General features: G+C 44.7%; 1 protein-coding gene and 1 long non-coding RNA gene across 2 annotated transcripts in view; both read left to right on the top strand.

Annotated features, from left to right (window-relative positions):
• Window positions 1-3,968: 3,968 nt before the first annotated feature.
• LOC133160920 (uncharacterized) lies at window positions 3,969-4,905 on the top strand. Its single transcript, XR_009715970.1, has 3 exons — window positions 3,969-4,143; window positions 4,259-4,334; window positions 4,862-4,905. It is a non-coding gene; the product is annotated as an uncharacterized LOC133160920 (long non-coding RNA).
• A 251-nt stretch (window positions 4,906-5,156) lies between these two features.
• sema6e (sema domain, transmembrane domain (TM), and cytoplasmic domain, (semaphorin) 6E) overlaps window positions 5,157-14,043 on the top strand; it is a 63,792-nt gene continuing 54,905 nt past the window's right edge. Inside the window, exons 1-2 of the mRNA XM_061289034.1 lie at window positions 5,157-5,215; window positions 12,251-12,343. The gene's annotated coding sequence lies outside the window, so the exon portion shown is untranslated. The remainder of the gene's footprint in view (window positions 5,216-12,250; window positions 12,344-14,043) is intronic.

Genomic DNA, 14,043 nt, shown 5'->3' with positions numbered 1-14,043 from the left:
GTTGTTGCCTCTGCAGAGGAAGGCGTTAAATTAAAGGTGAAGAACAAGAAGAATGGGCGTGACCTTTTGGCAACGACAGATAGACGTGAGCGTAACACGCCAAAAAAAAAAGTGCTATAATTGTTGGCCGATGTTTATGGGGAGTCAGTTGCTCCTCATTTTCTATTTGACCGTTTTCTTCGTTCAACAAACAAAAGTGCACCAGCGGCCATGACTCTCCTTGCCCACCTGAGAGATGCTAACACGACACTGTAAAAAAAAAAAAAAAAAAAAGGTGTGACAAGGTAAAGGAATTTTAATGGCTTACCTTCTCAGTGACAGAATAGCATGTTAGCTTGTCCTCTCATTCAATTGAGCTTGTTAGCGTTTCTTTTTAGCGCTGAGAGACATTTTCGAATGTCATCCCACTCAAAGAACAATTTTAGAGCTTTAGTTTCATCATTTTAACTTAATAGCTTATTCTAGTTTAAAATGTTACTTTGTTACTTTTAGCATTCTACATTAGAGTGTTAGCTTAGCATTTTAGCGAGGACTTTTGTGTCTTGGCATGTCGTTTTAGTGCTTTAGCTTTTTTTTTTTCCTTCTTTCCTCTAAAATCGCCGTTGCTTCTTTTAGCGATCTGAAAGGAATTTTAGCTTGTTAGCATGTAATGGCTAAGCTTCAGGCGGGATGTTCTTAGAGTGAAGTGGTTTTTAATGGACAGCTAGCTGGTTCCAAGGCGCTAATGAGGCTAACGGCTTAGCGGGTACATTGACCTCCCCCTTCCCGCCTCATCGGTAGGTGTCGGTTGTTAGCGGCCCGCCGCGGTGCCACTCGGTACCTCGCAGAGATAACAAGGTGGCCGCCGCCTTCATGAGCACGAGCGGCTGAGTCAGTCGTTGTCGTTGAGCAGGTGGATCTTTTTCGCCGCTTATCCGTTGACGCGACGCCCTTATCGTGTCTGATTCCCAAAGGCTCCTGTGCTAACACTGATAGCGGATTTAGCTTGCTGTTATTCAACCGGTGGGATAAGCTGCAAATAATTATATATTTTTTCGTGCGTAACGGTTTTGCATTTTAAAAGAGGAAGCAATTTCTATTTTCCATGTTAAAAAGTGTTTGCCAACTAAGTCAGTCCTTACAGTGAAGCTAATTGACAAATTTCCATAATTGAAAAAAAACATTTTTTATCAAAATAAACATTTGGACTTTGTAAAAGAATATAGTGTTAATTTGAATTCTGACTTGAATAATATCTAATTCTACGCTACCACTACATATTTAACAATCCAAATCAAGCCCAAAAAAACGCTTTGTCTATAAGGTGGATAAAATAAAAGAGAACATTTGATTTTTTTTTTCTCATTTTTTATTTCTTAAAGTGCAATCATGCAACACTACTCTAACCATCACATTCACTTGATAAAAGTGTTCATCTTCTGCCTGCGGGGAAGGAAGTGAAATGAAATCTTTATGATTGATAACGTTTACAACACACCTCACCCGTCTACACACGCACAAACACACACACACACACACGCATGCACGCGCACCAACTCTCTGCATGATCGACACTTATGCGTGCAGACGTCTTTCCTTTTTGCCCCGCTGGCCTTTTATTTGTTTAAGAAATACGATTTTCTCCCTTTCATTATAAAAGTCTTTGGATCTTCCAGGTGATGTGCATTCTGATGTCTAGCTCTCTCACACATACAGTCCATTTCAGTCCCCGGGTGCCGCCGCTGCCGCTGCCGCCGCCTATTCATTGGTTCACATGGCGGCTGTGGGGGCTACGCTAGCTGAATGCTAACGAGTTGGGTGCTCTTTGGGTTGCATTTATTGCTCCTCTGTGTGTTCTCCATCTCCAGCACCCCCTCTCCACGGGCCTCCTCCCGCCCCGTCACAATCCCCCAAACCCTCCCCACCTGACAGCATCTTTATCTTGGCTGCTTCCCTCCCTGCTCAGCTGCTTTTTGTGTGTGTGTGTGTGTGTGTGCGTGTGCATGCGGGCACGATAATGCATCGTACTAGAATTTTAAAAAAGACGTTACAGTCAACGCCAGCTGTTGGCTGAGGTTCCGAACCAAGACCTGTAGCCAAAAGCACAAATTGGCCAATAGGGGATGTGAAAAATGTTATAAACTTACAAACACATACATAACATAATCATATTTCAACACAATTGCAGGCATGTCTAGAAAATAGTGTACTAGGGGTGTAAATCGCGGGTTTTTTCACGATACGATATAATATCGATATAAAGAACTACGATACGATATTTGCCGATATCTTAAAGCCTGCTGCGATTCATTCACGATATATCGCGATATAGTGCTCTACGATCGATATTTTTTTTTTTTTAGTAAAAAATATAGAACAATATCCTGATTTATAACAATTCATACGCGAAATCAACAAGGCACTGCAAACTCTTTATTTAGGAAATTACAAGAGTATTGTAGTGTACAAATTGCTTACTTTAACACTGAACTTTGATGTCGTGTTTTTTCTTTAAATGTGCGGCGAGATTTGTGCTCCCTGAATATTTGATCACCGCATGGCAGGATTTACAAACTGCACGTGTCTTAGCCGTTGAGCCATCTTTTCTTTGGAATCCAAAGTGCTTCCAAACGAATGACTTGAAGCCTAAAGGGGAGCAAATTTCCTCGTCTTTTTGGACACTAGCCATAGCACCAGCCCAGGAGCCGCGGACTAGTTGCCCCCTCCCCTTTCACGCGCGTGCTCTGCTCACAACACAACAACGCCGGAAAGAGGAAGCAAGCAACAATGAACTGGATTTCAAAATAAAGTCGCGTCTAATGTCCGAGGTCAAACACGGCGATATAAATCGATGTTTACCTTTAGCATCGATACCAATAAATCGTAGAGCATTATATCGATTAATCGATGTGTATCGATGTATCGTTACACCCCTATAGTGTACCTATTACAGTATCCGTGTATTGTGCCTTTAAGAGGCGGGGCTTATGTGTGACATCAGGCAATTCAATTAAAGGTTTTTAGTTTTGCCATTGCAAAAACTGGATCGCCATCTTAGTGTCACCAAAAAAAAAAAAACAGATCGTCGTCGGAGTTAAAATCGAGGATGTGCACGTGACCAAGTGTTAGCTTCCACCTAGCTTCTCGTGGTCGTTGCGCCCGCTCCGAGCTACTGCGGCAGCTTAAAAGGAAAGTGAAGCGAGCCAGCGAGCGTTTTTGCACAAGAAGGAGGCGTGCATATAAATATTCCATTAAGTGGAGTCGGCTCCATAACAGCGTTATGTATTCAGCGTGGACGCCTAAATGAAATTATTGGGGGGGGGGGAGGGAGGAGCTGCTTCCTTTTCTAATACTTTTCCTGCTTTGGCCCCTTGGCCTCATCACAGGTGACACTAATCCAATTTCAGCAACAATACACACACACACACAAACACACACGTTTTAAAGGTCACCGGAGACGGTGTGAATTTAAAAGCTCACACAAGAGAATCCATTTGAATCAATAGTGTTCTTCCTCTGCCAGAGAATAATAATATACTATTTGTGAGGAGGAAAAATGTTTTGACCTCGCGTGTTGGACGCGAGAGCGGCACGGCGCCCTAGTGGTTAGCTGTCCGCCTCGCAGTGTTTGAATCTCGCAAACACGAGTTCGCTGTATAACAACCGTAATCCCACCCCGTCTCGATAAAATGTCGCGCCAGCAGTTTGGCGGGGACGCGCCAGACGCTTTCTGTGTGCCAAACACGGCGGCTCACGTTAGCGCTCTTTAGCTTGGCAGCGTTGTCGTCTTTGATATCGCTGCCTCCTGTTGGCGCATTCGCGCAACATGTCATTGTGGAAAAAGTCACAATAAACGCACAAAACGTTCCGAACCACGTTGTAGGCGTGTTTATGGATTTAAAATGCCGGAGCGACTGGTCCAGCAGGTTTTTTTTTTTTCTTCCTCCATCAAACACAATCACAAATGTATGCAACAACACGTCATCACCTTTCCCACTGTGTGTACGAGCAGGAAGTGAGAAATAGCACGCTGATTTATTAATGCACACACTGAAATTGAATTCATTTTCATGCTTCAGTGCTGATGGAGAAGTGGATCATGATCTAATAGCGTGTAACACACACATCCGCGCACGCACACAACGCTTGCGATGATAAACAACAGTAGGTGCCGCCGCCGAGTAAATTGTGAATGATTGTGCTCATTTGGACACTCCAACGGCACAGCAACAAGGCACTCTATTTTTATCAAGCCGTCATGATGTCGCTTCTGTTGCAGGGGCCGAGATTGGAGTGTCGTGGCGTGGCGGCAACAACACAAATGCGATACTTCCTCTCCCGCAAATGAAGCAGATGTGAGTGTTTTTTGTTGTTGTTTTTTTTTACTTATTCCACTTTAGTCTTATTCCACTTAAGCAGTGATTTGTTTTTGTTCAAATGTAACATTTAAGGCTCTTTCTATGTTTGAGGTCACACTTTAGTTTCAAAGTGACGACTGTTGTTGTTGTTGTTGCTCTTTTAATGTATGACGGCGTGTCCAAAGAAACGGCAGCAGCCGTCGACTCCCGTGAACTTCACGCCTGCCCCCCGTTCGGATCGATACCGTCGTAAAAACGTGCCAAGGGTCAGCTCAACAGCGGCAAAGGCGCATTATGGAGACGTTATTTAAAAGTCGTTAAATGGGGACGTTATGATTTTTGTGTGTAGACACTAGTGGAGACATGATACGAAATGATTGATCAATATGGAGACTGGTAAAAATATTGTAACAACCTTATGATTCCAAGTCTGATGATGATGTTGACCTCATTGCGAAGACAATTTCGAGACACCGTGGAGCGCTTCCCGTTCAACAACCGATGTGGTCGTTCTTTTTTTGCAGGAGGCTCTTGAAGGTGACGTGAGGATGAAAGGGACATTGTGAATTAAAGATTAAGATTAAGATTAAAGTCCCAATGATCGTCACACACACCTGGGTGTGGTGAAATTTGTCCTCTGCATTTAACCCATCCCCGTGTGATTTTAATCCATCCCCTGGGGGAGAGGGGAGCAGTGAGCAGCAGCGGTGCCGCGCTCGGGAATCAGTTGGTGATCTAACCCCCCAATTCCAACCCATAATGCTGAGTGCCAAGCAGGGAGGCAATGGGTCCCATTTTTATAGTCTTTGGTATGACCCGATATTTGATGAAGCAACATGGCGGCCACCAGTCGGAAGCCCCGGTGTCCAATCAAGCAGGTGACCTTTTCCTTTTAAGCGACGCGGTGCACACTTCAAACATCCGTCTGTCCGTCAACACATGGACGCACACACACTTGGGCGAAGAAAAAAAAAAAAAAATCAAATAAGCGCATCATGAAGCGTGTTGTATTTGTACACAAGTAGCGCGTTTGTACTCACTTTCTGGCGGAAAGTTCCGGAGCGGTCGCACGGGTACGCTTAGTGAAGGTGTGAAGTCTTGGCAGGCCAAAGAGGGATAATGATTTTATTTCAGCGCCCCGCAGGTGCATTGTGGGTGTCGGCACCATTGATCTGGGCCGAACGATAAGAAAGGCGGGCCGGCGACAGGCTGTTAACCCGCCGAGTCGGGAGCAGGAATCTATTTCCCGGCCTCCCGCCCGGCTCCGTATCTCCCGTCGGTGCAGCTGTCGGCTTCACAACTCCCTTTTTTTTTTTTTTTTTTGTCCTCTAATCTGCTGTGAAACGCCATCACTGGCCGGGAGGAAAAATCCGCTTGCGCGGAGGTGGAATAAATGTCCTCCGCCGGGACGGAGCGGGGACATCTTGGTCGTGTGCGCTCTGGGAAAATTAATAGATTTTCAAACGCACCTGAGCCGCGACACGTCTTTTGAAACAGCGGCAATTGCCTTCGATCCATCTTGCACTGCTTCGACTCTGTCCTCCTAATGCTAATAATGTTCATAATACAATATCATATAATACAATAATGTACTTTTGAAAAACAGAATTGTGCCACGATTAATTCGAGAGTAAGGATTTTTGCTGTGATACAATTTAATTACAACAAATTAACAAATTACAACGTGAATAAGCACCCCCCCCCCCCCCCCCTCCGAGTCAAAACGAAAGGAATCCCCAATGAAAAATCCAAAAGCAATTCCACCTGTGACACTTGAATGTAAACAAACACCTGTCTGCCCCTTCGCGGCATCCATAATGTAAACACCATCTGCCCTTGCACTCGCGCACGTAATGTAAATGCGCGGCCATTTGCGCCCATGCAAACACACACACACACACACACACACACACACACACACACACACACTGGGGCTCGCACTGCCTCCTGGGCCGTAACCGCTGCATAGCGCGTGTGAGGGTAATTGAATTTGACCCGTGGCTAACGAGGGTGGCGTCCGTCTAATTGAACGTGACAGGGCATCGGCAGTCCCACTGACCCCTCCCCCTCCCCTTACCGCCCACTCCCTCCCTCCCGCCCCTCCTCTGGCCCAAAGTGACTTTATCCCCGAACGCGTTCCCAGGATGTTTGTCATTGTGAAACGTCTCCGTCGAGCGGGACGCGGTGGCTGCCTCGGTTACCGTGACGAGCGGGCGGAGCGGTGAGGTCCAAAAAGGGGACAGGCGTGTACAGGGCATCAATCAGCGCCATCGCTCTCCTCCGGGCTCCGTCGTGTCCTTTTATGTCCTGATCAGACTTAACGCAAGCGGACGTGATTGGTGGAGTCCTTAAACGCAGCGTTTTGTTTGGAGATTCACCTTTGTAACTTCACCTTCTTTCTCGTCTTCTGTGCAAATGGGGAAGCGATTAGGAAAAAAAAAAAACCTTTTCAAGATTTCCAAAGTTCACCTTTTGGCCATTTTTCAACTCTGTTGTTCCCCATCCTTGTAGAGGTGTCTTTATCTATTTCCGGACCCCCCCCCATTCCCACCCGGTCTCCTCACCGTCCCTGATCCGGGCCGTGCAAAGCTGCTCCATCAGCTCCCGACGCTTTTATCAGCGGCGCCAGACTTCCCAAGGAGCTGAAACACCCAGAAAAAGACTCCATATTTTATTCTTATCCTCATTAGACGTCTGAAAAAGAAGCCGCCGCCGCTTCCCCCGCACCAGACCTCCTGCTTTTGTCTTCTAAATCTGCCTGGTGGGGGTTTAGGGATTGGGTTATGATGGGTGAGAAATGATGGGGTGGGAGGGGGTTGTGTTTTTGATAGAGCCGCCGTGATCCTCTTGACTGATATGCTGAGGAAGAAGATTCAGGCCAGGATGAAAAGGCAACAAATGTTCCGCCGAGGATCCTGGAGGGCATCGGGCAGACCAGGACGCTCATAAACACAAAAATACACAAAATCATAAACGTGGATACTCGGAGTCGACACACTCCTGCTCAAATGACTAAGATAAATCATCTGAAACTTTTCCCACCCTCAGCGCAACCTCTAACCTTTACAAAGCAATTGATAATAAAGTACCTACTGGTACATCTGAACTTTGTTACGGATTAATCAAAGGCGCTTAAAAGGCCACCAGTTGGATGCTGGCCGCTATCTAGAATGTGCTTGAATGTCATTGGCTAATTTTTAACAGCTTCACCTCCTGTTATAAAAGGGTGTGTACACTTATGCAACCACTTTTTTTCGCCAGGTTTGAATTTTTTTCTATTTTACATCCCATATTGACAATATTTCCTTTTTTTTAATTGAGGTTTAGTACATCTTATAGAGGGTGTGTATACTTATGCAAGCAAGCATTTTTCCTTTTTTTTTTTTTTTTTTTTTTTTTTTTACATCCCATATCGACAAGATTTCTTTTTTTTCCAATTGAGATATACATCTTAATGGTCACAACGATGAAATTATTTAATTTTATTTATCTTTTTTACATGACAAAAACCTTTTGTGTAGGATTTTTATAGCCACAGTAAACAACCATACAGTCTACATCAATGTTTTACGCGTGTGCCCGCGCGCACTAAACTCTATTTACCGAAAATGGATTAAAGTGCAAGTTCGCAGCAGCGTGTTTGCGCTGTTTTTAACGACGCTGACATTTACGTTCATGTCGGTGTTTTTTTATGCTAATGGGTGTCAACAAACGACAAACTGCGCTCGTGTATCTTTACGACGCTCATATTAATGTCGAAATGTCTCTATTAAAGTTCACGTCCATGTTAACGTCGACAAACAAAAATCTCTTTCTGTTTACGTAACCTTAGCGTCACCTTCATTAATTGTATGTGCGCGCGTGCGTCACACAAAAAGGAAAACACTTGAGGTGAAGTGCACACGCAGCGTTAGCGCCGTCTGTGCATTAGGCTTGATTCATGTCGTATTTTCCAAATGCTATTAGCGCAGAACAAGCTTTTAGACAAGTCGAGGCTCCGGAGTGGTCACTGACGCATATCCCGGTGATATTATGGGATGCTCATGTCGCTATGGTGACACAAAGCCCACAAAGCATGAAGAAAATTGAAAGACAACAACTAGTAGAAGCGAATTAGCGACACCATTTTGTCATATTCTGTCACAGACTGTTCTTGGGTTAACTGTGAGACAACAATAAGTAGCTTGATGCTAAGCTAACTGTAAACGGCGTTAGTCGAAATTCAATTTAGATTCATTCTTAGCAGCTTAGCCAGTGTTAGCCTGGCTTCGCCTGCGGTGACATTTTGATTACTTTTCACCGATTGGCATGCTGCTCTTGTTCAAATCCTGCCAGACCCAAAAACGTGTCCTGGTGTTCTTTATGTGTCAAGTTTCACAAGTCAAGCAACAGAACAAAAAAAAAACATTTGAGACATTTGCGTGACCGCCGGCATTAATTCCAGAAAGCGTTGCGGCGAGCGCTTTTGACTCTGACGTTCCGTCTTAATTCCCACGGCAAGTTTTTTTTTTTTTTTTTTTTATTCCAAGTGCCGTCCTTGAAGCGGACCCTTCACGCTCCGGCTCGCCTCCGTGGCCTCGAGCCGGCGCGGGTGTTCCGGTTTGATCCGACGCCATGAGAGTTTGTCTCGGCCTTGGCGTCTTCAGACAGAAGACGTCTGCTTGTGCAAAGCCGTGCGCCGCAATTAAAGTCTGCAAGGCTCATCAACGTCACAACAGAAATATTGTTTTTGTTTGCCACCAGCTTCTGACAAATCAAAAAAATCTGTCAAACCGGGAAAAACATGTACGCCCCCCCCCCCCCCCCCCCCCCGCTTATCATTAACTATCTTAAAAGCGCCGTTGTTCCATTTTCTGGCACGCTAGGCGCACTAGTGTGGCCGCAGCCGTGGTAGTGGTTATGATTTGTGTCGTCTTGGCGGCCGTGCGCCAAATGTCTTGTCAACAGAAGAGTTACGCTTTGTGTGGGGGGGGGGGGGAAGTCATGAATAATAATAACCTGATTAGCGCAACACAAGACTCGTTCCCAATCCAATGTTTCAGTCTTTCACTCAATCATTGATTTATTAATTCTTAGTGTATTGTGATGTACGGCGTCCATAACCTCCGGATGACTCCGGCGCGTTTCGATTGGCCGTTTTGTTGCCGACCGTCATGGCCGCCACTTGAGCGACAGGCCCCGAATTAATTTGCCTTTGAAGAAGATCTGCTTAGCGGTCGGTGGCAGCGGTGGCTTTCTTTTTAAATGTTTTTTTTTTTCCCCCCCCTGACTCAGCTGAAAAAGTAACGGCGGGCGAAGCGCGAGTGGGAGTGAAGACGAGCTGTCAGCCTGAACGCTGTTTGCTCTGCATTCATTATAATTCTATTCAGAATAATCACACAAATGTCAAGTTTGGAAATGTTCTTCCACTTGGTGGGGACGCGTGACCTTGACACGACCTAGTCGAGTCTAAGTCTCCTAACCAAATCCTAAATAAGTGCCGGAATTTTCGGACTATAAATTGCGTTTTTTTTCATAGTTTGGGTGGGGGGGGCGACTTATATACATATATATGTTTTTTCTCTCTCACTTTTTTGGGCATTTTATGGCTGGTGCGACTTATACTCCGGTGCGACTTATAGTCGGAAAATTACGGTATACGACAACAAGCAGGACATATTCAAATAAGATTCAATCTGAACATTTGACATCTGCAGAGAAGCAGAAAGTGACGCTCCAGTGGGAAATGTTACGAAATATGATTAAAGTCGTCCGGGATTTGTAGTTTCATTATTTATACCTTCATAATACCTAATAAAGTCAGTCCGGCTGTTGTTTAATGTCGCCCCAATGGCGCTTTAATAATTGCAAAACTGGATATTACACGTCATACGTGTCACATCATATATTATACATACAAAGTGTATATTTCATATTTTCATATAATCATGAGCATGTATTCCTGTATCATGTTATTCCCCGTATCCACATGAATGATTCTATGCACATATGTTTTTTTTTTTTTTAGATAATATACCTGCTACGTCGTGAACGGGATATTTTCTGAGCTTTCTTCATCTTTCAATTGTCATCATGAATATTGCATCAAGTGATTACTGCGCCCTCAATCTAATATTCATGTTTTTAATATCAGCCGCGGCCTCACTCAATTGTCATGTTTGTCTTTTGGGAAATTACAAAAAGCACCAGATACTTGCTTCCGTCAAATGAAACACATCCTTCATCGCAGATTATTATTCATAACACGCATTATTCATCGCGCACATTATTCATCACGTTATTCCCATTGAAGGGGCACATCTGCCCAGTCAGCACTTTTTGTCTTTTTCAACGCGTGATTGCTTGAACATCAACTAATAGAACAATAGATCATATCTGGGATGTATCTACATTAATCAGCATTTTTTTTTTTTTCCTTGCTTGTGCCGTAACACGCATTTTAAAGTGCTCCTTGAAAAAGTGTTTTCCTGTATCCACCATCATCCGCGCGCGCGTGCTGTTAGCGTGATGGGAATACTCGATTAGCGCTGTTTTGGCGTGTTAGCAAAAACGGCTAATAACTAGCTGTCCTTCGGAAGGTCAAAGACTCGCGTTAACATTCCGCCGGCGTTTCTTCTTGTCTTTCGAATGACGTCGTTTGAAGCGTATAAGCGGCACTGTCCGATCGTGCACCGCCTCAGAGTCTCAAGGTTCTGGGTTTGAATCTGGTTTCGCGTGGGTCATTCCTCCCGCATTTCCAAAACGTGCGAGCGTAAATACGTTTTACGCTCGCACGTTTTTGTAATGCGGGAGGAATGAACCACCGAACTATCCATCGCTGTGAATGACACTAATTGGTGACCAATTGAGGGCAAGTCCACTTGACCTCGCCAGAGCGACTCTCGCCGTTCACTTCTGCGTCGACATTTTAGTTGCGGAAGCTGCTTGAGAACTTCCTAAAAGGTTGATCGTCGTATTTGTTTGTCTTCCGGCAAAGTTCTCGCATGGTTTAAGCATTATTTCACGCTTATGGTTCACCTAGACGGTTATTCTCATATTTTTATGTTTTTAATACGCTGCTGAATTGAGCAAACGGTGAGAAAAGTGAGTATTCCATGCTAGGAGGCAAAGTGAGGACATAGATCACATTTCTTTTCTATTTCCATTTTATGAGACAAGACAGAAGCTCCCCGGCAGTGTGTCAAATGTGTTAAAAACAAGAAGAAGAAGAAAAGCTTTATACCAGCCAGCACTTCTTTCTCTGACAAATATGATGTCATGTCATAAAAATCCAATAATTTATTGTTACATGCTGACAAAGTGTTTAAGAACACCGCACAGGAAGTTTGACTCAAACAATAACAATGTTGATTTAAGATCCTCCTGAATGTGTGTGTGTGTGTGTGTGTGTGTGTTTGTGTGAGAGAGTGAGTGTTTTCCTACGTGCGTTTGCACTTGACATTTCTCGACAAGGTCACACTTTTTACTTAGTACACAAAACACACATTAGCAGACACACACACACACGCGAACGACGAATTTGGGCACACCGGTAACGAGCAATTAACATGGTGATCTTAATGTCCATGAATTTATCTTGCTTTAATGAATGTTTGCTGATTAATGGCGGGCACACACACACACACACACACACACACACACACACACACAACATCAAGTGGAGACGATAATTTCAGATGCACCTTGGAAAATGGAGACATTATTTTACTTTACTTCCTGGTCGAGTCACATGACCCCATTCTTACCGCTATTACGCCATGCTAGGTGGCTACATGCTAGCCTGTTAACATGTTATTGAGCTTGTTCACCTCACTAAAAATGATCCTAAATGATCTTGTTGTGCCTTAAGCCTTTAAAATCCAATATGACAACATTTGAGCTGTTTTCTCATTTGCGTTCTTGTCTCTCCTTAGGTCCTTATGAGCTCGCCAAACACATCAAGCAAGAACCCAAATGCCGATTGGTTGGCTTGCCTTGGAAGATGTCCCAAGATTCATTTTGGGCTGGTAAGTTTTCACCAATGACTGTTTTTCGAAAATAGTGCGTTCCGAGGAAAACGGTACTTGGTAAATTCATCAGCCCTTCCTTTCTTGTATTTGTATGGTCACCTCATGCCTAAACCTGACGCGACAAACAAAGGATTTGGAACATGTAGCGCTTAGCATTTTAGCATGTGATTCTTCTAGCCTGTTTCCCGTCACGTAAAAACGGAACCGAGGTTTTCCCGCTGTGTTGTCTTCCCGTTGTCATCCGAGAGCGGGTAACCGTCGCGGCTAATTGTTGCCTACCGTCGCCGCAATTTGCTGAATTGTGCTTTCAGCTGCTGACTCGCTCCACGGCGCCCCGCTGAGGCCGTGGGGGGAAACAGCTGCACTCAGCAGGTCACTGATCCCCAAAAAAAACAAAAAGCCTAATTGCTTTTTAATGTGCCCCACTGCCGGAGTGTGTGCGTTCGCGTGTGTTTGTGTGTTCACAGTTTAATGAAGTTTAATTAATGCGGGTCACTTTTCGTTCATTGTGTTTTTTTCCTTTGAAGTAAAAATACGAATAGAGCGAAAAACCCCATTTATCATGGGGGACACATTCCACATGGTTTTGAATATGAGTTCCATATTAATTGTGAACTGCTGCTGCGTGTCATATTGCGTGGTCGCGTAGCATTGAGGCTTTTGAGATTTGCCACGCGTGAAGTCAAATAAGGCCTGAATACGAAACTCATGGCCTGCCACTGATATTCTGAGAGTCAAACAACTCGTTGAGGGCAAAGCCAAAGGACATTTGTTTCATCTCCATCTGGCCAGTCTGGTCACATGACATCCCCTTTGTTGCTATTGAGCGGCGGCGCCCATGGAAGCAGACGCGATGAACTTGCCGGCCAATGATCATAATAAGCCGGCGCTCGGCGACGGAGACGAAATGAACATCACGCAAATTGGCGCTTGAAAACAACGCGATCGATGGCCGGAGAGTCCTTCATGCCGAGAGAGAGAGAGCAGCGGTATTGATGTCGTCATGGCGACGCTCGTGGGAAGTAATGAAGTTTCAATACGTTTTTTTTTGACTGTACGCTGGTGCCTTGGGACACCGGTTACTTGATTCCAATAAGGAGCCGTTTGGCAAATAGCGGCGGATTCGATTTGCTTGATCATTAATTACGCGACTCAAACAAGGGACGTTTTTATTTGTTTTCATCTTACCGGGCGACCCGAAGTTTGTCTTCTTCTTCTTCTCTCGTTGAGTCAGCGGATTCTCATGCCGGCACATCGGCGTAAAAGCGAGCAAAGTAAACCAAAATGGAAGGAGACTTTCTCTCTCTCACCTGTCCCCCGCACTAAACGCACTGTTGAACCAACTTGTGACCTGTTACCCCCCCCCCCCCCCCTTCCCCCCGGCATGCTAATTGCTAACAACAATTAGCGGCACATTTGTTCAGTCATTAGTGAGGAAAGCTGATGAGCTTTTTGCTTGTAATTAGCCACCAGCGCAAAGCTGCAGACGACTAATGATGGCGCCCCCCGGAGGACGATTAGGGCATTGATTGTCTTTTCCTCGTTTCAGAAAACAAGCGGCTGTTCTGTTTTGTTGGGTTTGTTTTTGGTGGATGACCTAGAAAAGCTTTCGGGACACTTGAGATGTTTAATGCCAATCCCGGTTCAAGTTTAGCGTGGAAATCAACAAATGGATTTGAGCTTTGTTTTGAGTTATG

The sequence above is a fragment of the Syngnathus typhle genome, linkage group LG10 (genome assembly GCF_033458585.1).
Source record: "Syngnathus typhle isolate RoL2023-S1 ecotype Sweden linkage group LG10, RoL_Styp_1.0, whole genome shotgun sequence".
In the NCBI taxonomy this organism is placed as follows: domain Eukaryota; kingdom Metazoa; phylum Chordata; class Actinopteri; order Syngnathiformes; family Syngnathidae; genus Syngnathus; species Syngnathus typhle.
Note: the sequence above shows the minus strand (reverse complement) of the source record. Positions and strands in the feature narration are given on the sequence as shown.